At 42.6% G+C, this 24083-nt stretch overlaps 1 protein-coding gene across 10 annotated transcripts in view; it reads left to right on the top strand.

Moving 5' to 3' along the window:
* The window catches only part of EVL (Enah/Vasp-like), a 160120-nt gene that overhangs the window by 27186 nt on the left and 108851 nt on the right, over window positions 1-24083 (top strand). The gene's annotated exons all lie outside the window — the stretch shown is intronic.

Genomic DNA, 24083 nt, shown 5'->3' with positions numbered 1-24083 from the left:
CCTTTTTGATGCAAAAAAAAAGAGATTGTTTGACCAAGTATGTAACTAGAGGAGAGGATGGATTGTCTTCGTATACACAGCGACCATTCTGTACCAAATATTTTCAAATTAAACTTTCTAACCTCAGATGAAATATTACTAACGTTATTTCTGCCTTTTGTTAAAGCGTTTAATATATTGGCAATTTCCCTTATTTTGTGATTTGGTGATCGGCTCTGTGTGGAAGCGAGCAGTGTCGAAAGCAGTAAAAGCAGCTACAAGACACCCCCCACCCCCCTAAATATCCTGAATCCAGACATAAGGGCTGAAGAGATGCAGGCTGACCGTGTATGCTTCTCCTGTTGTGAAATGCAGTATGATCCTGTCTGAGGGAGAAGATTTTACTGGAAGACTAGATAATGCTGTGTAACTGCAGTTGTCATAGGGCTGTCAGGAGATGCTTGAAATCTTGACATCGCTGATTGTTGGCAGTAAATTAAGCTGCAAATGGGCCCCAAACTTACTGTGCCACTTACTATGCCTGCAGAGTTATTTGTATTTCATCCAATTCATTGGGTCCTATTCTTAATAGAGCATAAATCTCAATAAATCTACACAAGAAGAAAAAAGATGTTTTGAAAATTCCGTTTTAGAAGCCTTAGCTGTCTTTCAGTGGCTTTCCTAGACATCTTGGGCCAGGAAGACACCTACTGTTATGGCAAGAATGGTCAAATACTGATTACACACCCATTAGGCTTATTAAATTACTTGTTGTCCTCTCTTAGACTTGCTTTGAAAATAGTATTAACATTTGATGTGCAGACTGCTTCCTTTTCTTTTAAATCTTCTGCACTGGTAGGGCTGTGGTTTCTGTATAACAGCGTTCAAATGGCATTTATTTTATTAGGCATTTCAGTGGTGTTTCGTTAAGGTTGTATTGCATGTTGATGGGTTTTTATGGTATGATTATTCTCATGCCTGTGGCTGTATTACATTTTGATAGGATCAAAGCATACCTTGCAAGATAAAGGGAAAGAAACGGTCTAGTTGAGCAGCAGGGTGGAAGTCTCATTCCCATGGGCTCCTGGAAGCAAAGTTGATAAAGCAGTAGATGGCACTCTTCTCTGGACTAATGGCCCCTGGTCCTTGGTGGCCCTATGGTCTTTACAGGTGCCATTTGCCATGTGCATAAAACATGAGCTTGCATTCATCTCTCATCTTAACTTTGACCTGCAAGCAGATGCTCACATGCATGTCACAGAAGCATGGCTGTTTCCATCTTTTGGTGCAGGGCTGGAGTACCCAAGTATCTAGAGAAGTGGTGACCCCACTGGTGCTTGCTCGTGCAAACCCGTGCATGTCGTTTCTGTATGCGCTATTCTACATTTTGCTTTCTGCTTCCAGGCTGGGCCTTAAAGACCTGCAGGACTCCCCGGACGGGCGGTGGGGGCTGTGGCACCCCAGCCCGATGCCAAGAGGCGTCACTGCAGTCTGGCTGCCCGAGTTCCCCCGGCAGTTTCAGTTTGATGCAGCCTCCTTCACTTCCCCGGCAAAACGGTGCTGGGGTATTTTTGTGAAGTGTTAAGCGGCCACTGGACCTCTCCGCAGCAATGTCTCACTTAAGGGCTGTAAGTGACCCTTGTGTGCTGTTTGTGAAACACTTACTTGTAAAGCCCTTTGAGATGAAATATTACCCCTGTGGTCACTGGCTGGATGAACAGAGCCTTAGTCTCAGAAAAAATAGGGGGTAAATCCATCAAATAATCTCATAGTTCCTTGCATCGGCCAAGCTTGGTTTCTCTGCCTCTTGGGGAGAACCTAATATCCCCTGAAAAACTTTGATTGCTTTTAAAGCAGTGGTTAAAGGAGCTAAGCCCCTTCTCAGTTTATATAGGCTGCTGGTTTCTATGAGATATCAGTTGGGTCCATTTTCTTACTGATTTTCTGCACTGTCTTCATAAAACCCCAAAGCTCACATACATTTTGCTTATAATTGGATGTAAGATAGTTCATCAGCCACGGTTTTATCATCTCCTGCTGACCGCACTGTCGTACGATGACTTTGCACATGAAGCCGACAGGAGGACGGTACACTTGGCCACAAGCAGTACTCCTCATTTCGTATCCTCAGTCCGGATTTGGATCTCTAGCAGCAGAACACAAATGCTTTTTTTTTTTTTTTTTTTCCTTGTGTTGCCATGCCTTTATCTTTCTGGGATAATACTTGGTATTCTTCGCAGTGAGCTAGTGTCTGTCTATTTCTGATACACCACCCACCATGGCATCGCAGTATTTTTAACTGCATCTTCTCTTCCCCCATCCACCAAGCAAAACTGAGAACGCTACAAGAGGGAAAATGAGTCTCTCAAAGAGCTGGCTGTGAACAGAGGAAACAAAACCCACTGATGAATAGAAAGCAAAGTTCAAAATGAACGTAAGGCATTTGGGTACGGTGGTGCCTGTGGAAGCTCTCAGCCGCTGATCCCCAAAGCAGCAGCAGCAGTCAGGCGGAGCCTCCTGGGGGCCGGTGGGTGCCCTGTGTCTTCCAGCAAGTGCAGGCATTGGGTTTACCTTACCTATAAGCATTTCATGATTGAGTTTAGCTGCAGAACTAGAACCAAACCCAGGAATTCTGACGCCTAAGCCTCTCCTTTTACTACTGCCAAACGAAAAACTGAATACCCCAAATTAGTGAAGAATTCTGGTTTTAATATGATTCTGCAAAAATGAATTCTGGTGGCAAGCGCCCATCAAACGCCTGCTCTGACTTTGGCTGCGGCATTCACCGCATTACGGGCAACAGTTCAGATACCTCCAGGGCAGGTGGCACAGTTTTTAAAGAACAGTATAAAAGATGAGCACAGTCATTTTGTAAAAGTGGACATGATATTAAAACTTGAAGGTAGATGGCTTTTCCTTCCCCCTCCCCCAAAGAAACAGCAAGATGATTTATGGAAAGGACAAAAGGCTGGTGCTCCAAAAGGATGCAGGCCTGTCTCCTGGGGCTTTTCCGGATGAAAGTTCCTAAGAAGGAGGCCTCTTACATAGCCCTAATTTTCAGAAGTGCAACTGCAGTTTGAACAACTGTAGGAAGCCGTAGATGAGGCATTTGAAGGGATTTGCTTGTGTCACGAATTGCTCTTTAAAACAGCAGAAAAAGATCTGCTGTTCTTTTCTACAAGAAATATGATCATATTGATGAGCAAGAAGCATCAGGAGAGTTGCCAAAAAACTATTTCTGTTGCTTTTGTGGAGTGGGGTAATGGGGTTGCAGCACTATGGAGAAGTGGAACAAATTGTTGTTCCAAATCGGTGACTCTGACCTCCCAGGTTAGATGGAGCAGCTAGTGAAAAACACACCAAATAGTGCAGTTAGTTAGGCTTTTCTGACAAGAAGGGAGAAGAATCAGGGAGTAATTGTTGCTGAAGTCAGCAGCTATTAAAATGAAAGGGACCAAACAAGTTTAAAATGGAGAAAACCCAAGGATGGTATTTTGGCAGACCGTAATTGGCTGCAGTAATCTCAGCCCCTTCTAACCTGCGCTGCTGAACTCACTGATTGCATTTTCTTATTCAAAATATCCTGTAGGTGCTTAATAAATAACCACAAATGCGCAAACCTAAAAGCTTAACGTACCCAGTTCAGCTTCAGCAGACAAGCGATGCTGCCGGCCTGTCGAGTCTCTGCTTCCTCAGCGCTTGCTCCTCGATGGATCACATCCACCAGCGACCCAGCTGGCTATGTTCCTCTCTTTTGTCCTTACGTGGATACAGGGACATTGAATGCAAAACTTGGTAAAAATACATTGTTGAGACAGAAGCTTTTGATCACACACAGGAATTGGCAAGTCTAGTCGTTCACGTTGTAAATATGAATATTCCACGTGATGCATCTCATCAGAGAAAATGCACGTACCCAGTGGGAGGGCAAGTTACGGTTCCTGTAAGATCCATGCTGTCCTTTGCATCATTCTTCACTTAAGAGTTCACCTTTCGGTTTGTTACCGAGAGGCTAAATTTTATGGGTTTGTTCTGAAACAAACTTGCACTAAATTAAAAAAAAAGAGAGAAAAAGGAACTAATTTGGGTTGGGTTTTTATTTTTGCTGAAGGTAGTTGACTGAAATCTGCCCTTTGATATTTGAAATTGATTTTGGATACTTGATTTTTGGACAGTTGTTATTTATCCACACAAGGCATACACCCTGAGGAAATGTTGCTTCCTTAAACAGCAGATTGAATCAAATGTTTTTGCTGACATATTTTTCCCTGTGACAACTGACACTGCAGTTGCCACATATTTCAGTGGTTTAGCACAGATACATTTGAGGAGGAAAGAAATACTTCTAAGGCAGTAAAATGAGAATACCGTTGCTGGGAATGAAGATAAGCGCATCCTATTTTCATAGTGGCTATGTTGTAATATTTCTACTGAAGAGGAAAATAACTAAACAAAAATAATAAACTAAGTCTTCTCTTCATTAGAGATGGTGGGGTTAGGTTTGGCCAGATTTTCAGAAGAAAATATTCTGATTCCAGAGAATATAATCTTATCCCAGATATAAATATGAAAGGAGATTTATCCCTAGATTTATTGGACTAGAGGAGCTCCAGTGTATATGTTAGGAGATGATTTCCAGACACATTAAAATCAATGTAAATTGTCTGTGGGAGTGTATTTGGTGCCTGAAACTTGGGGCTGTCTGTGAAAATATGCCGTGCTCCCTTCTTTTCCGCAGTCCGACTGTAAACCCTACAGAGCAATCATCTCACTGGTGCCAAAGACTTGGTTAGGCTGCCTGAGATCTACTGCAGTATAATTCATCTCCAAACCCAAGAAATTTTGTCTCTGTTCCCTTTGCCTTCTAGGTGTGGTAACCTGTTTCTTGCATTATTCTTTTTCATCTCCTATACATGTTTATCCCTTCCCTCCCTTTTTTTTAACCATCCTTGTAGTAATATTCACAAACAAGAAGTGGCTGTTGTTTAATGAGGATCCAGACACACTTTTCAGAACTGAAGCTAGTTATCAAGACACATGGAAATTGATGTCAATCTTTACAATGAAAACAAACACATGAGTACAGATGGCTTCTTTAAAGAACAGAATTTATGATAATTTTTAAATACACCTATGGGCAACCATTACAGCAAGTCATTGTCAGTCCTGCCTGCTTCTTTTAAGCCTTAGTGTAAAGTCTATAAAGATTTGAAGCACTTTAGTTGAACTTTCATGGAAAACAGCTGCTGCCCACTGCTTCTCACCTGCAGTGCCAGCTTCTTAGGGGTAGATTCTTGATTTTGGTATCCTGGTGTCTTCCAGAGATGCTAATTATCCCTGTCCCTGCCCTTACCTTCAGCCACAGGATGGCATGGATGTCCAACTTCCCTCTTGCCTTTTTGTGTGCAGCAAGGCCAAACAGATTCCTGGTCTTACTGTTTCTGCTATTCATAAGGCAGACACAGGATATGGGGGCTTCTTCCTAGGATACATTTTAGTCCTTAAAGGTCATCATTGCCTTTGAAGTGGAAACCTTTTTCCATACTTATTCCAGCATAAGTTGGGCCGGACTCCTGACCTTGCTCTCCTGGGAACTGGTTTGATTCCTGCAGGAATTAGGAGCACGGAGCTGGACGGGGTGACTGGTGCCTCTCTCTGCACAGGAGGGAGGGTAGGACCTCACAAGATCTGCTGCTAGGAGAAGCTGACTACACATAGCATCAGCTCAAACCTCATCCTTATAAGCTTTATGTTCATCAACTAAAGGTGGAGAAGATATGGTTCTTATGGGGAAAAAACCACTGACACTAAAGGTGGTGCTTCATTGCTAGAAGCATTTCTCATCTGAGGACCTCGGTGTGCTTTTAAGGAATGAGCCTTTCACTCTCTGATTGAGATTTTGTGTGAGAACAGGCAGAAATTAGGGAAAGTTGCTCCTTGCTATTCCTACACAAGAGCCTGTGCCCAGAGCTGTATCTTAAACCCTCCTTTAGCTGTAAGATTTTTGCAAGCCTGGTGCCTTGTGTCCTTGGAAACTTTCTGGGTAAGGTGTGTCCATTCACTTATCTTAGGATTATACAACCTTGTGTGGTTTAGATCAGCTGCCTGTGAAATGAGGTTGAAAACATTCTGATTTAAGTAGCTCATACAAAGCTTCATGAAGGTTTGTTAAAAAACACACACAGAAAAAAAAAAAAAGCAGTGGACAGGACAGCTGAAAAATCAAAGTTCAAAACAAATGTTCAAGTGTTTTCATATTAATATGCTGCTGTGTGGGCTCACAAGATCACGCGGAATTAAAATCAAATGTTTTGAGTTTCTTCCCTTTAAGGTGATACCTATAGTTGCAGATTACCAGCTGACCAGCAGCTGGAGAGCTTCTTCATGCCACACAGGTGGAACATGGGTTTAGTTTCAAGCCATGGACTGCACAGCACAGCTGGGTCTATCTCCTTTAGAAACCATTGCTGCCTCCTGCTAGAGACTAATGTGGCTCAAGTAAGGTTATGAGAAGAAAAATTTGTCCATTGGGTGTCTGTAGTATTACCTTTCAAAAGCAGTTAAAGCTGACACTTGGGTTCTCTGTTGCAGCTAGTGCAGAGCAGGGGAAGGTGAGGAGAGTGAAAAGTCTGGGAAACAGCCCCTTTCTTTCCGTCTAGGTGCGATGAAAGCAAAGCTGAGCTCTGAAGAAGAAAGGAAGTGACCTGGGTGAGAAGAATGTAGAGGAAAACTTTCCCAGGCAAAAAGTGTAGCAGATGGAGTTGATACTGCAAAGTGCCATGAAGTTTGGGGGATGACAGCAAAGATGATTGCTAGGCTGGGCTCCAGGATGATGGCTCTGTTTCACAGATGTAGAGTTGAGGGTTTGAATCTGAAACTGAATGAGAATAAAAATGTTTCAGCTCTTTGGTGAAAATACACACTCTGATACTCTCCATCGTAGAATGATTGTTTTGGTGTGCATTGGTCAGGCAGCGTGGTGTCCCCGTGTTGGTTCAGGATATGAAGACTTAAATTAAAATTCTACTTTGCCTGATTCTGGATGGCTTGAGATGAAAACCCATTCTTAAAATCACACAGAGTTGGTTTTAAATCTGGATTGTCCACATTCTAGGCAAGTGTCTTAGGCATTTAGATGCACAGCGTGAGAGATTCTGCTGTCTTTATGGAAACCAATGTATTTCCATAAAACATGCTATTGTAGTGCTGTTGTAGTGGTCATGGTCTAGGGGTGTAAATGAGGCAGTGTTTGAAGGGAGAGGGCCTATCTCTTATTAAACCATCTCCTATAATAGGCAAAACCAGTCAATCTTATGATTACACAAATCCTTTACAGGTCTGAAATGCAAGTTTCAAACAAAGAAATCAAGAAAATATCAAAGCCACCCAGAAGAAGGATAATTCTCTGGAGTAAAACAACTGCTTTTCTTTTTATAGAAGTATCAATTGTTAGCAGTGGTGTAAAGCCTCAAGCTAATTTCCCATTAAATTTGTCCGTGGGAGAGAAGGAAAGAGGGGGAGAAAAACAAGCTTGAAGGCAATAAAAGGAGAAAAAGAAAGATAAAAAATTAGGCAAAGAGATGATTGAAACTTTTGTTTGAGACTGAAGGAGGGTTTTGTATCAAGCTTGTCCTTTCTTCTGACTGTAAGACTTGGTCAAATAAAAGAACGATCCCTGCAAACCTTGCCTCCACAGATCGCCTTTGCTTGATGAGACAGCACTTTTTGATGTCACTTCATGCTAACTGCATTTCATGGAGCTAACACTGTTCTGCTCATCTAGCACAGCTCTGCTGCTGTTTGGCAAGGGGTTGTTTCTTATAAAGTTGGGTTAAAATGGAAGTAACAGATAAGACTCTTTCTGACATCCTTTACAAATTATCTGAGATCAAGGTCACATTCTTCTTTTAATTGAGGAATGGAAATCTAAGAACTGTATTTCAAAAATCAAGAAAAATTCATTTTACATGGGTCAGCTTTTCACAAGAGTATGTATCTGCTCTGATTTTTCCAGGGAGGAGGACCAGCTGGATGCTATTTACGTAGAAAATTTGCCTTTGTCTTTAAAGGCTCACATAGATGTGGAATATTTGAATTATTTAAAAATTTATGTTTGTTTTCCAGTGCTAAATAATGTGGAAAATGTGATTCTAAACTTGTCTGTCCGTATTGCAGAATGGAGGGGGCAGACATTATGACCCTAATATTGTAGAAGCTGTTATTTTCTCATGATTTTTCAGTGCATCATTTTGCAGGAAAATGAGATTGATAGACGAAGACTTCTTCCACGGGAGCACACTAAAACTGGCAAGCTACACCATCCCCTGTGTGATTGTTACATCATCGGTCAGATGTATGAGTAAATGTTTGCAATTGATGGAGCAGTATGGATAGGCAACGGTGGCCAAATAAGGAGCACATACAAGAGGGACAAAGTCAAGACAAAATTCATTTGTAACCCAGAAGGATGCTGTTAGAGCAAATGAAGTGCATTTTGCTTGTGAGCTTGTCACCAGAGAAGGAGGTTCTTGCCTAGAGCCTGTGTCTTAGGTCATACACAGTTACAGCACCGCTCCTCTATAGTCATTTTCAGCTACTCCGTATAACTAATGGTATTTTCCAAACTCACTAAAACAGCACAGGCTCATTAAGCAAAGAGGCATTTATTGAAACAATTTATAAAGTGCAGTGTGAAAAGGAGAAGAAACCGTCCTGTTACAGAAGAAGGTAAAAATTAAGTACCTGCAGGGTACAGCACATATAAGGTATCTAGGTAATTCTACATGAAAAAGATGTCTGATTTGTTGTGGAAAATCCTGACATTGCTGACAAAGATGTAACAATATCCGAGTCTTGAAGGTTGAAGTAAGAGAAAATCAATCCTGAAATACAATGTGATTTCCTAGCACCGAGACTGAGGAAACGGAGAAGTTGTTGGGAGGGGCATGCCGTGCACTCGGCATCGCCTCAGCCCCCGCTGCGGTTGTGCTCCTTTCACATACAGTCTTCTCTCCCCAGAAGGGATCGCATCTATGCCTGCAAGTGCACAAGTGTTGGGTGTGGGTGTGAGCTCAGTCCCTGCAGCTTCCCACATCCCTCCGAGCTCCAGCCACACTTGTGTGACCCTGGGTCTACGTCAGGCGAACCTCAATTGCCAAAAACTGGGGATGTCAGCTGGCTGCCATTGCGTGTGGGCGAGGGGAGAGCCAGGGGTCAGATACGGACCGGTTTTCCCTGTAGATGCGTGATTTGGCTTCTGAGAGCTGGAATGTGTTTTGCTTTGCTTTTGCGGTTTGTTCTGTCTGAAGTATCTGAGGTCGGTGTGGCTGGCCGGGCAATGCCGAGGATGGCAGCCCCCGCTCGGGGGCGCAGGCAGGAGCCGGGCAGCTGCTGCCTTGCTGCCACGCACAGGGATCGCCACATTTGGGGTACCGCCAAGGTCGGACAGCCCGCTATGATTTTACTTCTTGGGTTCCCCCCCCCCCATCGGTTTCCCCAGTATGTGTTGTGATCCAAGTATAGCACTCAGCTGGTCATGCTTCTCCAAATTAAAGTTTCTGGTGCTTTCTGAGGACCTCTGAGGTTTTAAAATCTTTATCTGCAAATTGCATGCATGTAAATTGCATGTATGTAAATTAAAACAAATAATCTATGAGCTCAGTCAGGTCTTTTAGTTGTTTCTCAGTATTTTAAAAGGATGATACAGAACCTTTTGATGGGTGCCATGTACAGAAACTTGAATTCTAAGAATGCATTTTGAATACATTTTTGAATGCATTTTGAATACATACATGCATACATCCTATTTTATACTTTACTGAGTCCATCTGGTAGAGGAGCTGTTAACAAAACCCAGTGCAAGGGAAACAAAACCCTGCCATTGTGTCACTATAGTGGAAAAATACACACCGTACTGTGTGAGAGCTTTGCACTCGTGATTTACGATGACGACGAGCAGAAAGTGTATTTCCAGGGCTTTCTGTGTTCAGCAGATTACTTAAACCCAGATTCCTTCAGATGTCTGAGCTCAGCTATGGAAGCATTAAGTAAAAAAGTCAGAAACTTGACTAAGACTGCTCACTGAAACCATTTTAAAGGAGGCAGTGAAGCAAGGATTAGATGTAGCTGGGTGTGGAAAATAGCTGTGGAAACAGGTGTTGCTTGTCACTTTGAGTTTTACTTCGATGTTCAAGCAAGCTGAGGCAAGTGGGGACAGAGCTGGTGGACAAGGGCGGAGGTGCAGGTGCGCTGACTTTGCTGGAATCGCAGCCTCTCACACCCGTGCTTGCTGCAGCCCCCCAAAATGTGCGTCACTGGAAGCCGTTCATCCAGGAACACGGGCTGGAGGAGTCATCTTTTTTTTGTAGTCAGTCTTTAGCGTGCAGACTCTCATCTTCAATCCCAAATCTCTGTAACCTCGAGAGGGGATCAAATCTGACTGACGGTTGTGCCAGAGAACGGAGGATTTGTCTCTAATGCTGAGATTTAGTGCAGATGCTACCAGAAATGGTACATGTGTGCCTGCGGACACGGGGCGCTGTGCTTCAGACCATGAGCATGGCCACACAGTACCTGCCAGGAGCTCTGCCCGCTCCTCGCTGAGGACAGCCCTGCGCAAGGGCTGGAAGCTCTCATGGGGCAGGGGGGTCTCTGTTTAAACAAAAAAGGGCAGCAGAGCAGTGATGCGATCACAGCTTTGTGGGGACGGGGGAAATTTGTGTCTCATGGGTGGTGAGTAACTGGGCTGAAGCTGGTCTCCGTTGCTGTTGGTGGGTTGTTCTCGCTGTGGTGCGTGTCCTTCATGTCACGAGTGTGGCTGCAGTAGTCTGCCTTGGCACTCATGCTCCTCCAAAGGTTTTCCTGGCTGTTTCCTTCCCCTGGACGTGGCACTGTAAAGGCAGCAGCCCACCTCGATGGGGTAGTCGGAGTTTCTGCAAGCCACAGGAACTCCCCCTCTTTGCTGGGGCACGTGCAGGATCAGTCCCATGGCTTTTCTCGGTGATAGGTACTATATGACAATAATTGAAATGAGCAGAGCTGTTTTCATCCATAAATGTCAAAGAAAAGGGAGGTTACTTACCCATGTGTTATAGCCAGAGGAGTGGAGGTACAGGGTGTTCTAAATCCTGAGAGTGCCACCGATGAGTGAGATCCTGGCTCCAGTGGCCCTGCTGTCCTGGGTCTCTCTGGTTCAAGGATGCCTTCCCTCTGAAACATGACTGTATGTGTGTGTATATACGTATACATTCTTCTGTGTCTATATATTTTTGTGTCTGTATTTCTACATCATGCTATAAATGGAAGCTGTTTTCAGATTAAAAGCATTTGTATTATGTGAGCACTTTCCTTGAGCTTTCCTTGCTGGGGCTGTGAAACTAGAGGATGGAGACAATGACACTTTGTTTTGATTTCTAGCCCAAGTTACTGTGTGCAGTGATTCAAGTGTGGCTTCTAGACAGGAATTATTCATATTTGTCCATTAGATTTGGAAAAAGGCTGCAGATTTGTTTACATTATTAAAATTCAAATCTATTTGTCTGCTAACTCTAATGTCAGAATGTGTGGGCATGTGTGTGTATATATATATTTATATATAGTCATATTTAGGCAGAAAGCAAAGAATGATTTTTTTCATTAGTACGTGATTTTAACAGGTAACGAAAAAGGAGAACATCGTGGTAAACTTGCAAAGTGTGAGATCAGAAGATACAGATCCCAGAGAAATAGGCATGTGAATACCACTATCCAAAAAAAAGCACATGCAAATTAATTTCAGCTGTTTTAAAGGTAAATAGCAGATAAATGCAGTCTTTGTAATGGCAATCATGATAGCGTTCATATAACAGTTAATATTAGCTCTGTTTTGATGAGACGCACTAGAATCCCAGAACACTGTAAAGATGTTCGTCAATTAAGACTCAGCATTCTTGCAGAATTGTTATAATTATCCCTACTTTACAATTAGTAGGAAAAAATGAGGTTAAATGACATGCCAAAGGTCAGATTTCAGATTAGATGTAGTGCTGTGAATAGGGATCATGACTCGGAGTCTTTCAACCCTTAATTCAAATGTTTGAAATGGAAAGACCTTGCCTTGTTGGGAATTCAGATTCAAGATCAGTCTTCAGAAAGCTGGTTGTCTTCTACTTTTGACTTTTTTCTGCAATGGAGATTAGCCCCACTTTCAGCCTTGAGAGGGTAAGCAGTGCTGTGGATGCAGTTGTGCAGATGTCTGAGATGGACTTCATTTCCCCTAACTCTGAACGCCTACATCCGCCCTGGTCCCTGTAGGCTCCTTGTGTAATCAATGGAGAGAAAAAGCTGCTGCTAACGTGATTCATCTGACCTGTTTTAGTCACCTACTTTAGGAGTAGATGAAGCATGCTCTAGAAACACTTTTATTTTTCTGGATTTTAAGGGAGTCCAAATGAAGAACTGAAACTTAGAGGTTGTTTGGGCTGGGTGAGATGAAGCAGAACTCAGGACAGTGTACATACAGCGGCTCTAATATGTCATCTGGCCCAAGCTGTGGCTTACAGCAGTTTACCTTTTTTATAGTGGGGTTTTGCGTGTGGCACATTCATTTTCTCATCCTCTTTACTCCAGCTTCGGGCCCCTGTGTTTTAACGCCCATTAGATTTAACTATAGTTTTAGAGTACAAACATGGGAATGGCCCAGGTCCTGTCTCATTGACTTGGGTGAGATCACAGCTTTGAATTAATTTTATTGCATGAACGCATCTTTTTATTTCAGGAAATGGAGTAAATAAGCTCCCTTGTAAAATGTGGTGTTAGTCAAGACAGAGACTGGCTTGTGATTGGGGTACAAGCAGAAAAATACAGAATGGTTTCAGTGTTACCTGGAATGTTTCATACAGCTCTGATTGCACCTCTTCAAACAAGATCACCTACTGCCCTCTTGTAGTGAACGTTTAGCAGTTCTGTTCTTTGTTTCTCTGATGCTTACAGCATCCCTTGGGATGTCCTGGTTTTTTAAGTTTACTTTAAATTCTCCTTCAAATATATTTCTAATGCAGTGCCTGTGATGCTTACACAACCATCTGAAGACCACCTTTACAGGGGTACCCTAAGCACTACTACATCAATATTCTCAGGTTAATTTATCCTAACTGATATTGCATGTCCCTATGTACTCATACAGACTATTTATAAAAGCCCTCCCTGTATGCTAAGTTGTATGATGTGCCTTGTAGTTTGCCAGCATTTTTTGTGCTTTGGCTCTATTTTGGACATGAAATGGCACCTAAACCACTGAAATGTCTGTACTGCGGTGTCACGAAGCTTTCCAAAGGAAAGATGTATTTGAAAGGCCAAAGAGCTACTTGTGCCTGGGTAGTAAAACCTATCCAAATGAAGAAAACTCTGAGAATAGCTTCCTTCATGATTTACCTGCCTGCCCATTGGGATGCTGGAGAAGTTGTGGAGAGAATTGCAGGGGATTTAAGAAGGTTCCAGATGTAGTAAACAAGTGAAACATAGAAGTAGATATTTCAAAGTGTACGCTGAATTTCTCCTGGTCTGTAACATACATTGACAATCTGTAACTGTTGTCATCTCACTTGGGTGTTATTGTCTCTATGCTTTGAATCAATTAACTAATGAAGCTGGTATAGCTGACATTTGCCTGAAACCACTTGTTTTTCCCAAGTGTTTTGTTTTAAATGTCATCCTAGACCAGCCTAGTTTCACTGGTGCAGTAGCTCCCAAACACTAAAAAGGAAATTCCCTTCAAGAAAATAATCCCTGTGCTCCTTTGACAGCATCTTGTCAAAGTCTCAAACTGCTGCCTTTTGTGTAGAGTAGCTGGGGATGTTCTCCATGCGGTACTACTTTATTCCCGTACTGGGTCCAGCTCGTAATTTACTAACCAGTCAATTAACAGGCAATAATGAAAGCAAACAGCTAAAGTGTGGAGCTTGAGCATGGTTCATGTTTTCTGGGCGGATGGGCCCATTACATCCAGTTTACATTTTTAAATCCCATCTCACAAGAATAACTGATAAATTTTGTTTTAAAAGTTGAGCTCTGGAACAAGAAATCCCATATCCCTTCTTACACCTGACTAATCTTTTGCACCTCACTACTCTGAGAGATGCTGCCGTGCTTTTAAAAGTGCACGTGAATATCCTAAGCCAATAGTTACAGCAACCGAACCTGTGTTGAACCGAAGCTACAATTACCTGCGTGTCCGAGGGGCTGACCTCTTCTTCCCCTGTTCTTGCCAGCTGCAGAGTGACTGAACTTGGCTGTTTACTGGGGCACGCTTCCAACTGTCTTAGCAAGTACTAAGCAGATGAATATGTAAATAATTTTTAATGTTACTGTGCTAACATCTTTATCACAGTTCTAAGGCACTAGTTACTGTCCCTTTAATGAGAGTGATTTGGTTTTTTTGTTTAATTTGGAAAGGAATTGATAGTTCTTTTCTTGCCAACTATGGCATAGAAGAGAATGAACTTCACAGTACAATTTGGCTATAATAAAACACATAATCTGGTTGACTTAGTTTTAAAGAAGGCAGTTGTTTAAAGCAGCTGGTTAAGTACACAGATGTTCTGGTTGAGGGCAATCCAATATTAAAATGGCATAATGTGGCAACAAATTCTCATTGTAAAATGAACAGCTGACAAAAGAAATATTTAGTTAAGTACTCTACCCTTAATTATAGTGGCAGACATTTTTTTTTCTAGAAGCGTGTGTTCAAAAGGTGCTGAACAACCGAGCCTTCTTTCTAGCAGAAAATGCTGTGTTGTACTTCCTTAAGAAAGAAAAGATGCATTCACTGGCTTGCTGGACTCAATTCCCTACTGCGAGATTGCTGCCTAAGTCTGCAAGTGAAATGACAGTGGCTATGCAAAGAGGTTTTATTCATCCACAGACATAAGGAGGGTTGTGAAGTCATGCAAGAAAAGAAAGCCAAAGGTAACTTGCTTGGGTCAGGGTCCTGCTCCTCTAAAGGGGCTGGTAGAGTTGAATTCTTAAGCTGGGATGGACACCAGCTGCTTCAGTGAGTTTCTTTGTAAAGACTGGGCTTTTGAATATAATATTTTACTCATCTTCATGAATGCCTGTCCAGTGAAGCATGGAAGTGTTGGGCTTGCTTTCCACGCTGCAGAAGAGGAGGTTGACTTATGCAATTTCCTTGCACTTCATTTCTTTGAACTTGCACAGCTGCCCTCTCGGGACTGCAAAGTCTGTGGCCCTAGGGCCTGCCAGTTTTGGAAGCTTCTAAATGTCAAGTCTAATCTCAGTTTTCATTTTTAAAAATAAAAAGTTCCCTGACTTTTCCCTTGCAGAGAAAATGGAGTTATTCCCAGTTAGTGAAATGTTGGTGTTGTTACGTTTCTGGATGTAAGGTGGGAGAAAGAACGAGATGTAACTGTTTCATATTCCTATAATTATAAAAAAGAGGGATGGTATCTCCAATTACACCAATTAAACCAGTTAAACAGTAACTTTCCTTCTTCTTATCACAACGCACCTGCTTTATATAGGTCTGTTTTCTTCTGCTGCATCCAGCATCGGGAGCTGTGTATATTCTGCCCTGACAGCTCAACGACCGGGGCAGTTTTGTATTGCCTTGTTCCCGAGACGAGGGCTCCTCACAGAAGGCACCCAAGAGCCCGTGGGAAAAGGGAGGACATGGGGTACTGGAGTAGTTCAAGCTGTGGGAATACAGTACAAAGAGCAATTGTGGGTATTTTCCCATTCCCTCTTCTGCCTGCCCAATTTGAAGCCATTACTGGAATAAAGACCCAGGAGTCTAGCCAGAAATACAAGGTAGGATGGTAAGTGGTGTGAAAAGTTTGGTGTAGGACTTTGGAAGTAGGAAAACACTCCATCTTCTTCCATGGCCTCCCCTGCCTCAGCCTCCAAGACTTCCTCCCTTGGTGCAGATCATTTTTTATCCCTCCCTGAGCCCCACCAGCTGTCAGTTCACCACTTCTAGCCCCAGGGCTGTCATTTCTGCCCACCTTCCCTGCCCATCAGCTATCTGTCATTCACTTCAAAAGTGCTAGTAAGACCTTCTCGACCTGTCAGGGGGGATCTGGTTGCCTGTTTGTCGGTAGACTGTTGTCTGATGTTCCCCAGCAGCATAGGATTGTGCAGTGACTATGAAACTCACCTGGATAAATAGCAGTCAACTAAGCTGAAGAGAGTGTCTGCATTGGCATGATCCCAGCTTTATTAGTGCCAGGATAAATCTTAACTGAGTTGCGTGCACAGAACTTGAAGTCATACTTCTTGTTTGAAGGAGAGTTGCAGTATTTGTCCTTCTGCCATCCTTGTCTGTGAAACAATTTGTCTTTCCTACATCGACGTGCATCACCCAGTATTGTTTTGATTAACTGGTCTAATTTTCTAGAATGTATCATCACAGAGAGTCCCCTGCATCTCAGATTATTGTAATCTTGCTGCCTGCTTGCACGGTCTTGGAGGCACTGATAAGAAGAGCTCTGCTCTAGCAGTGTTGTGTCTTGGCCCAGCCTTTGCAGAGCATGTGGCATGTATGGTATGTAGGAGGTCTTCTCTGAGTTTGAACAACTAAGGCAGAAAGTACTGATCTTAACAAGTTCGGCATTTTAGTGCAGAACTTTGTTGGATTTATTCTGATCCCCACCGTGTTATAGAGAACTAGAGTCCGGATGGGTTTCAGAAAGCAGATGGTGGGATGCGGTGAGTGGATTGGGAGCAGGGCCTGGCCAGACCTGGGGTTTTCTTCCTAGGTTTGTACTATCACTGCGATCACTTTGGGCAAAACAGATTCACTGTCTGCAAAATGGGGGTACTGAGACTCCCATGGTGTAAACCTACTAAGGTTGTGACACTCTTCTTCAGGAAACAGCTTTTACTTAGGCATTTTTCTTTCAGATTACCCCTCCTGGGCAAAGTTGCTTGTATATTTACATGTCACACTGATGTATAGTGTGACTTTCCAGCAAAACCCACCTGTGGCAGGAGGTGAGGATATATAGGCTTTAAGACATTCATTCAGATTTAACTACCTTTCCAGGAAAATGTTTAAAAGTACTTTCTCCAGATAAGAGGTTTTCTATTGCTGGATGTCTTGAGAATGAATGTGCTACCTCAGGGCAAATGCAGTATCTTCTTATTGCTCATAACATGGTTACTTTAAATCTTCTGCCTTTATTGAGAAAATTATTATCCTTGTTGAGGATTCCTCCATTAGTCTTATCAAGGGAGGCTGTTAGAGAAGTAGATGAGTCATGTGAAGCCTTGTGTCTCTGGGTGCATGTTTGCAAATGTAATTTTAGTCAGTCTACTCTATTCTGCTCTGCCAAAATTAGATAACTATGTGAGTGTTTAAATCAAAAGGATTCTCCAGATAAATATAATTAGGAAAACCAGTTCCCTTTAGCTGTACTAAATCATGGATCACAAATACATCCATCTTTTTTTTTTTTACAAAGTACCTAAATTTGGGTTTCTAAGACTGTTCTCAGGCCCATTGGCCACAGCAGACTTTCTAGCAAGTCCTTAACTGTACACACATGTAAATGTGTGTCTAACATTTCTGTGCATCTTCCTGCTTAAAAATAATTTACTATTACTACTGTATTCTGCCTGCAAATGTCCTCATGAGGCACAGCAGCAGTTTAGAGAAAGGTTTGTCAGCAAATTGTCCTGTTTACTGTTAATTTTTGAGATTTCACATTGCCTTCATTATATTTGTATTTAAGCACGTCTTACACTAATGAATTTAACCCCTTTGTCCTTGGGAAGCAGGAGATCCTATCCTCATTTTGCAAATCCTGCTAGTCTTGCTGTCCAGCTGATCAGGTGGCCTCCATGACTCCAGTCTCTGCTAAGTGAGAAGAGTTGGATTCAAATCAGGACAGGGATCCTAGTTTAACAGAGAACTTGAGTGCGTGCTTCAAAACATGTGCTTCAAAGTTTTGTGATAGCTTAGGGCTTAAACACGTCCTCAGTGCTTTATCAAGCTGAATTTAGCTAATGTACAAAGTTACTCTTCCTTTGGACAGTTTTGTTAACTTGGGGTCCTGCTGCATGAATCCAATGTGAAGAGTACGCAGCCCCGAAGGCTGGTTGGTGAAGCTTAGTGTAATGATGAGGGTGGGTGGCAGAGGTTGGGTAAGCATACTTGCCTATCCAGATGCTTGGTGGTATTTTGTATCTACTTTCAGAGATGTGCATCTGCCACAGTCCAACACTGTGTGTATGGAAACACCCTGGAGATTTTGTTGCTGTGGTAGGTGGAAGCAAAGGTGGAATGGGAGACAGACAGAGGTGTCCGTATGGTCACAAACTGAAGTGAATGTGGACTGGGACAGGAGGAGGACCTGATGTGAAACATCAACCAAACACAGCCGAAAAGGGAGAAAGAAACCGATAGCTTTCGCAAATTGACTATTAAATGCTACATCTGATGCCATTGCAAGAGGCTTGTGGTATTAGTTACTTCTGATTAGATTTGTGAGATGTACTAGATGACAACAGTCTGTTTAAACATCTATTCATATTCTTGCTCTAACTTGTTTTAGAGTCCTATGTGGATTGTATTTGGTGGTGTGAGGACAGACACACAGCCTCTGTCCTTCTTCCTGTTCTGGTTTGCCAGCCATGGCACCCTGCTCCCAGGATCTTCCTGGTTTTTTGTCTAAAAAGGTCCAGACTTGGAGTCTCTGGACTCATGTTTTCCTCCAAATGCTCATGTTGGAGGAATGAACTAAACTCACAAAATCTTCTTTGCAAGATGAGACTTCTTGCTCCTTCCCTTTCATCCCAAACACACCATCTGCCTGCCAGCACGGGTTATCTCAGAGCAAGGTGTACTAAGCCTGGAAGAGGTAGCTGGGTCCAAACAGCAGTGAGCGAATGCAGTGGTTAAAGAGAAGAAACAAGACTGGCCTGTCTCCCTAGTGTGCAGCCTGCATGGGGAATGTGTGACTCATGCTTTGGACGCCCATTTCACGCTTCCCCGCAGCTGTGCTGCATCTCACATGCCTACAGAGCTGTGTTGCAGGGCTCCTTGCAGCTTGGGATCCCACAGTTGCAGCTGGTCTCTGACCAGCCATCCAGCATGGCTGGAGTGCAGGGTCATGGAGCAGGAGAAATGCTGGGGTGTGGTTCAGAAGGCAAGTCCTGCACTGGAAAATCTCCTAAAATCTGTCGTTTAGCAAGATCTTAATGCCAAAGAGCATCATTTTATCTCGTGGTCAAGAGTGAATATGAGATCTCATCCTCTTGGGATAACAAGGAGCTGGGGAAGGGAGGTTGAAATCTCTCCCTCTTGGCGTTCTTGATCCTTCAGACCTGCCCTCTCTTAATCTGTGGGTTTTCCCCTTTCCTTCTCCTGCCAGGGCCCTGCTACGTGCTGAGGGAGGGAAGTGCCCATGTTTCATTGCACCTGTTGTCTGGGTAAACAGAGATTCACTGCTGTTGACATCGGCCCACAAGCCCCTACAGCCTGTTAAAAGTTTCATTTAAATAAACAAAGCATATTTTTAGTTGTACGCAATGTTTGGCCATGGTAGCAGACAGCTCTAGCAGGTGTCTTTAAGGCCTCTAGAAATGAAACAGCAATCCCCAAGCGGAATATGTAGTGGGCTGGCTGCTTAGCTAATGGAAGTTGGCCAGCCTCCACTGGATTTGACCCAGGACAACCAGATTAACACAAAACCAAAACAAATCACTTGTTTTCTTTCCGACAAGAAGCATCCCCTTCTTTCTGTCTCTCAGCAATCTGTCCTGCTCCCCTCTTGCTGCATCTTTCCCCGTCTCCCTTAACCTGATCTTATTCTCTCTTCCCTCCATGCTGCGGGGAGCAAACCTACAAATGTGCCAGTCAGTTGGCTGGAGTAACTGAAGAACAGTTTTGCCTTCTTGCCATGAGATATCCCAGGAAGCAAATGCTGCCTTTGATTTTGCAAAAGGCCGGTGGAAAACTTGGAAAAGGCTGGGGAACTTCTGTGGCACACGCGGATAGTGCTGGGGCAACCAAGTTGTATAGGAAAAGTGTTGGGATGGCACTGCAGGAGTGACCCTGTGAAGCTGGACTGCACCTGATGTCATGAAGAGCTTGACCAGCACAAGACCCTGGAGCAGCACTTTGGCAGGTCTTGTTCCTGGATTGCTTGCACCGGCTGGGCACTTGCCTTCTGGTGGTGGAACTCCATCTACAAGTCCTAATGAAGGACCCATTAGAGCTCTCCCAGGTTCTTGTTGCAGCTGAACCATCTTGCATGTTGGTCAGGTGTATTGCTGCAAGAAGTGTGTCTCGTGAGCCAGCAGAGAAGGCTTAGATGGGAGGGTATTGCCAGTCTGATGTCAGCTTAGTTAACAAATAAAAAGCAAAATGCTATATTCTCAGAATTTTTAATTGGATAAAAAAATGAGCAGACAGTTAAAGAAGACAGTTAAATGTGAAACAAATAGAGAAGGTAATGGAGTTAACGGGGGATTAAATTGATCTCGAATAGTGTGTTTGTAATTATTTGTATTTATCCTGGTGTCTCTGTTAGTGGGACTTTATTAATGGCATATTCAGCAGGCTTGGTTAAAATGAGGACTTTAAGAAAATAGCACTATCTTTTATTAAAAAAGAGCTTTGAAATATGAAACACAGCAGGAAAAACAGATGTTGGAAGAACTGTAGGCCAAGAAAGCCATTATTAGATTATTTTCTGCCTTCAATAGATATGATTACCTGATCATTATTCTGAACGCTGTTTGGAAAAGGTGGGAGACGTGGGAGATGCACTTTCTCCTTGAAGTCTTGCTAGGGATGTTGAGATACTTCCATAGCTACATGTCAGTGCATGGCTGAGCAGCTTCAGAAGTTGGGAGAAGGTTCTTTACTTGATACTTGGTTAGGAGCAGCATCAGGTGGCAAATCATGAATGAAATCAGAAATCAGTACCTTTGTGAATTATAGAAATAAAATTAATATATAGGTCTCATTCTGAAACAAGAAAGAAAGTTTTATTGAACATGTGCTATTATTAAAACTAAGTTATATGGAAATTCACCTGTGGTGGAAAACCAATACAAGAATTCAGCCTAGTAGAAGGATTTAAGGGTTGTGGTTTACCTTTGATAAGCCACAAATATATAAAAGGTAATATATAAACTGTATTTTATATTTTTTAGTCTGAGAGCCTTTGTCAGTGTGTGCCACAGCTCATTGCTTGGCTGGATGAAGGTTTTTGTTTGCTTGTTTTATATCTTTAAAAAAGAATTGTTAAAGTCTGCCTTCACTTAAGAATACTTCAGTCAGCGCTACACACTGGGTATTGAAGTTACAAAGTATGTCTACTTACAGAAAAGGTGGAAGTCAGAAAGTAGTTTGCGTTTAAGTGCTAAACAACTTTTTTAGTTGTTTTTCCCCCCCCCCCCGGTGTTCTAATTATGAATAAAAATGTAATCAAGGAGATCTGCCAGCTCTAAAGCTGTGGAGGAGACCAAGCTTAGAGTCTGTCAGTTCAGTGTGACGGCAGATGATACTTAGTCTCTATTTTGTAATATTTTTGAAGTTCATTTTTAGATAGCACTGAGCACTGAGGGAGTTATATAAGCTTATTTTTGTATGCTGTGAATTAAAATCAAATATCCATCACTACACAGTGTGGCAAATCAAAACCAGAAAAAAAAAATTCTATGAAATGCAAAATGTATGTCATTTACTTTTGCCTAAGTTAATGTAAAAATTAAAATTCTGAATAAAGGTATGTTTAATCTGTGTAATTGCTTATTGCATTTAGATACTGAATAATGTATTTTCCTGATCACCTAAGAAAGCACCAAGTTTCTTCCAATCAATAAGAGTTTCCTTTGGGAAAATAGCTTTAAAAAGCACAAATGCAAACCAAAACGGAGATAGCACAGGAAACCCTGTTTTAATTAATCTTACTGATTTAAATCATAATTAATATCAGTGATACAAATCAGCCTGTGTACATATTGCTTTGGGAAGAACAACCCGCAGGCCCACCTGGAGATGAACGTGTGCTCGGAAGAAGCCTGGGCAGGGGGAGGGAGGTGGTACCCCAGGCTGCAGCACCCACCCCAGCTCACTGTATCTCTGCAAGAATTTCTCACTTCCAGGGAAGAGAAACCGCCAGGACAGAGATCTGTGGTGCAGAGCCCAGGCAGCTTCCACAATGGTTGTGAAATCGCAATCTGAAGTCCCTTATGAAACTAGCCATTGCTTTTATTAGAAAGGTCTTAAAGTATCCCAGATTGGAAAGCCACACTTAGTTTTTAGTTGAATTTGAAATGAAAGTTTTGTTATAGCCAAAAATTATGGTTTTGATTTGGTTCATCCAAAAATAGTTCAGGTTTTCCATTTTCTGTAAGGGTAATAAATCACCGTTAAGTGCTGATTTCTCTTTATGGTAGTTTATTGTAGTGTGGTGTTTTGTTCTGCTTTCAAGTATCATTAATCCCCATGAAATACATCTGAGTTTCTGAATAAGATTTTATTTGTCAGATCTGACTAGGGTTTAATCCTCAGAATTGTGAAAAAGGCTTGCTTTTTTTTTTTTTTAGTGGAGGTGGCTTATTAGGAAATACAGTGTGCAGATGGTGAAAATTTAGAGATTGTAGTTGTCGCCTGTTACTACTGTTACTTCTCTTTTCCCTTCTTCTGCCACATGTAGCTGTCTAGGGCGTGGGGTGAGGTTTCCTATAAGCACAGTGGTTTGTTTGGAAAGGGTGAGCAGAGGAGGAACGGTGCTGCAATCTGCACCTGAGATTTGGCCTGGTGGTCTGGAGCTCCTGGGTCTGATTCTGGCCTCGTCACTCACCTGCCTGGTGGCACTGGGTGAGTTTTCAGACATGTCAGATTTAGTCTTGGGTGCTGTAGCCTGGTGTCTCTGTGCAGTGGAAAGTTTGGGCTTGCTGTGCAAGAAGACTCGCTTCAGAGCTGACAGCGAGACAGAAGAGACTCATTAAAACAAACAAAAAATCCGCAGTAAAACCAACGTGCTAAGAACTACCACAAACCACATAAGTTTTCTCCCATGCTTCTTTACCTGCTCTTCCCAAGAAGCAGTCTACCAAGAGGCAAGTAATTAAAAGCACTCCCGTACTGCATCCCTGAGAGATGGCAACAGAGAGGAGTCCTGTTTGATGGATGGTGGTGCATTTAGGAGAGGGGGGAGGATTCCCTGTTCTCTTCCCTGTTTCTGGAAGATGCTATGGGAGTATCATAGTGATGGTCTCAAATTAATTTAAACAAAATTGAAAAATCAAGGCTGTGTGTGGCACAAGTAGTTTGTTCTCACTCAACTGAGCTCCAAAGGAACTGCTCCAGAAGAGGCTTCATATTTAGCAAGAGCTTGCTGGCAGTAGAGTTCCTGCTCCATTGGGAACATGGGGCACTCTGACAGTAATCGAGGGAGCAGTAAACCCAGACACAAAGCAGCAGAGGAGTTCATACAGAGAGGACAGTATACATGAAAAAACTAAGATTTCACTGGAGGAATTGCGGTTTTTTTGGTAGGGTTGTGTAAAGTTTTACTTTCTCCGTTGTAAAAATTGCTTATAATTTCTACAACAGCAGCTTTTATCTGTTTAGGGCACACCTCACGATGATGTCACATTGCTGTGGTTTTCTTTCTGGGCTTTTTATTTTTCACTTCTCACTATCTATCTAAAATTTCGACTTAAAGAAACATAGCTTGATGGAAACTGTCAACACCCCTTGGTTTGGGGAAGGAGGGAGGCTTTCTGTTGACAGTGAGCAGAGTGCAGGTTCAGACACTGGATTTGGTGTGGGTGTGTGATGTGGCTGCAAAATGCATGTTTGAGATGGGAAAAAGGATCTCTGAGGAGAAGAGGTGGGTATAGAAAAGGTATAGATGGGGATATCTTGCAAAATCCTCAGAAATGCCTCCGATGTAGAAGGGATGTCTTTGTTGCTGGAGAGAGCTTGCCATCAGATTTAAATGATGGCTATTCACTCTTTCTTTGAGACCACTACAAGGGATACAAAAATCACACATCTGCTTCATCGTGTCCTGAAATTCACCCTTCAATGTGCAAAAATGAAACAAGAACTGGTGACTTTTCAATATGTATTGAATGTTTTATTATCATTG

This window comes from Balearica regulorum, chromosome 5, assembly GCF_011004875.1.
Source record: "Balearica regulorum gibbericeps isolate bBalReg1 chromosome 5, bBalReg1.pri, whole genome shotgun sequence".
Taxonomy (NCBI): Eukaryota; Metazoa; Chordata; class Aves; order Gruiformes; family Gruidae; genus Balearica; species Balearica regulorum.
This window is presented reverse-complemented; position numbering and strand designations above follow the sequence as displayed.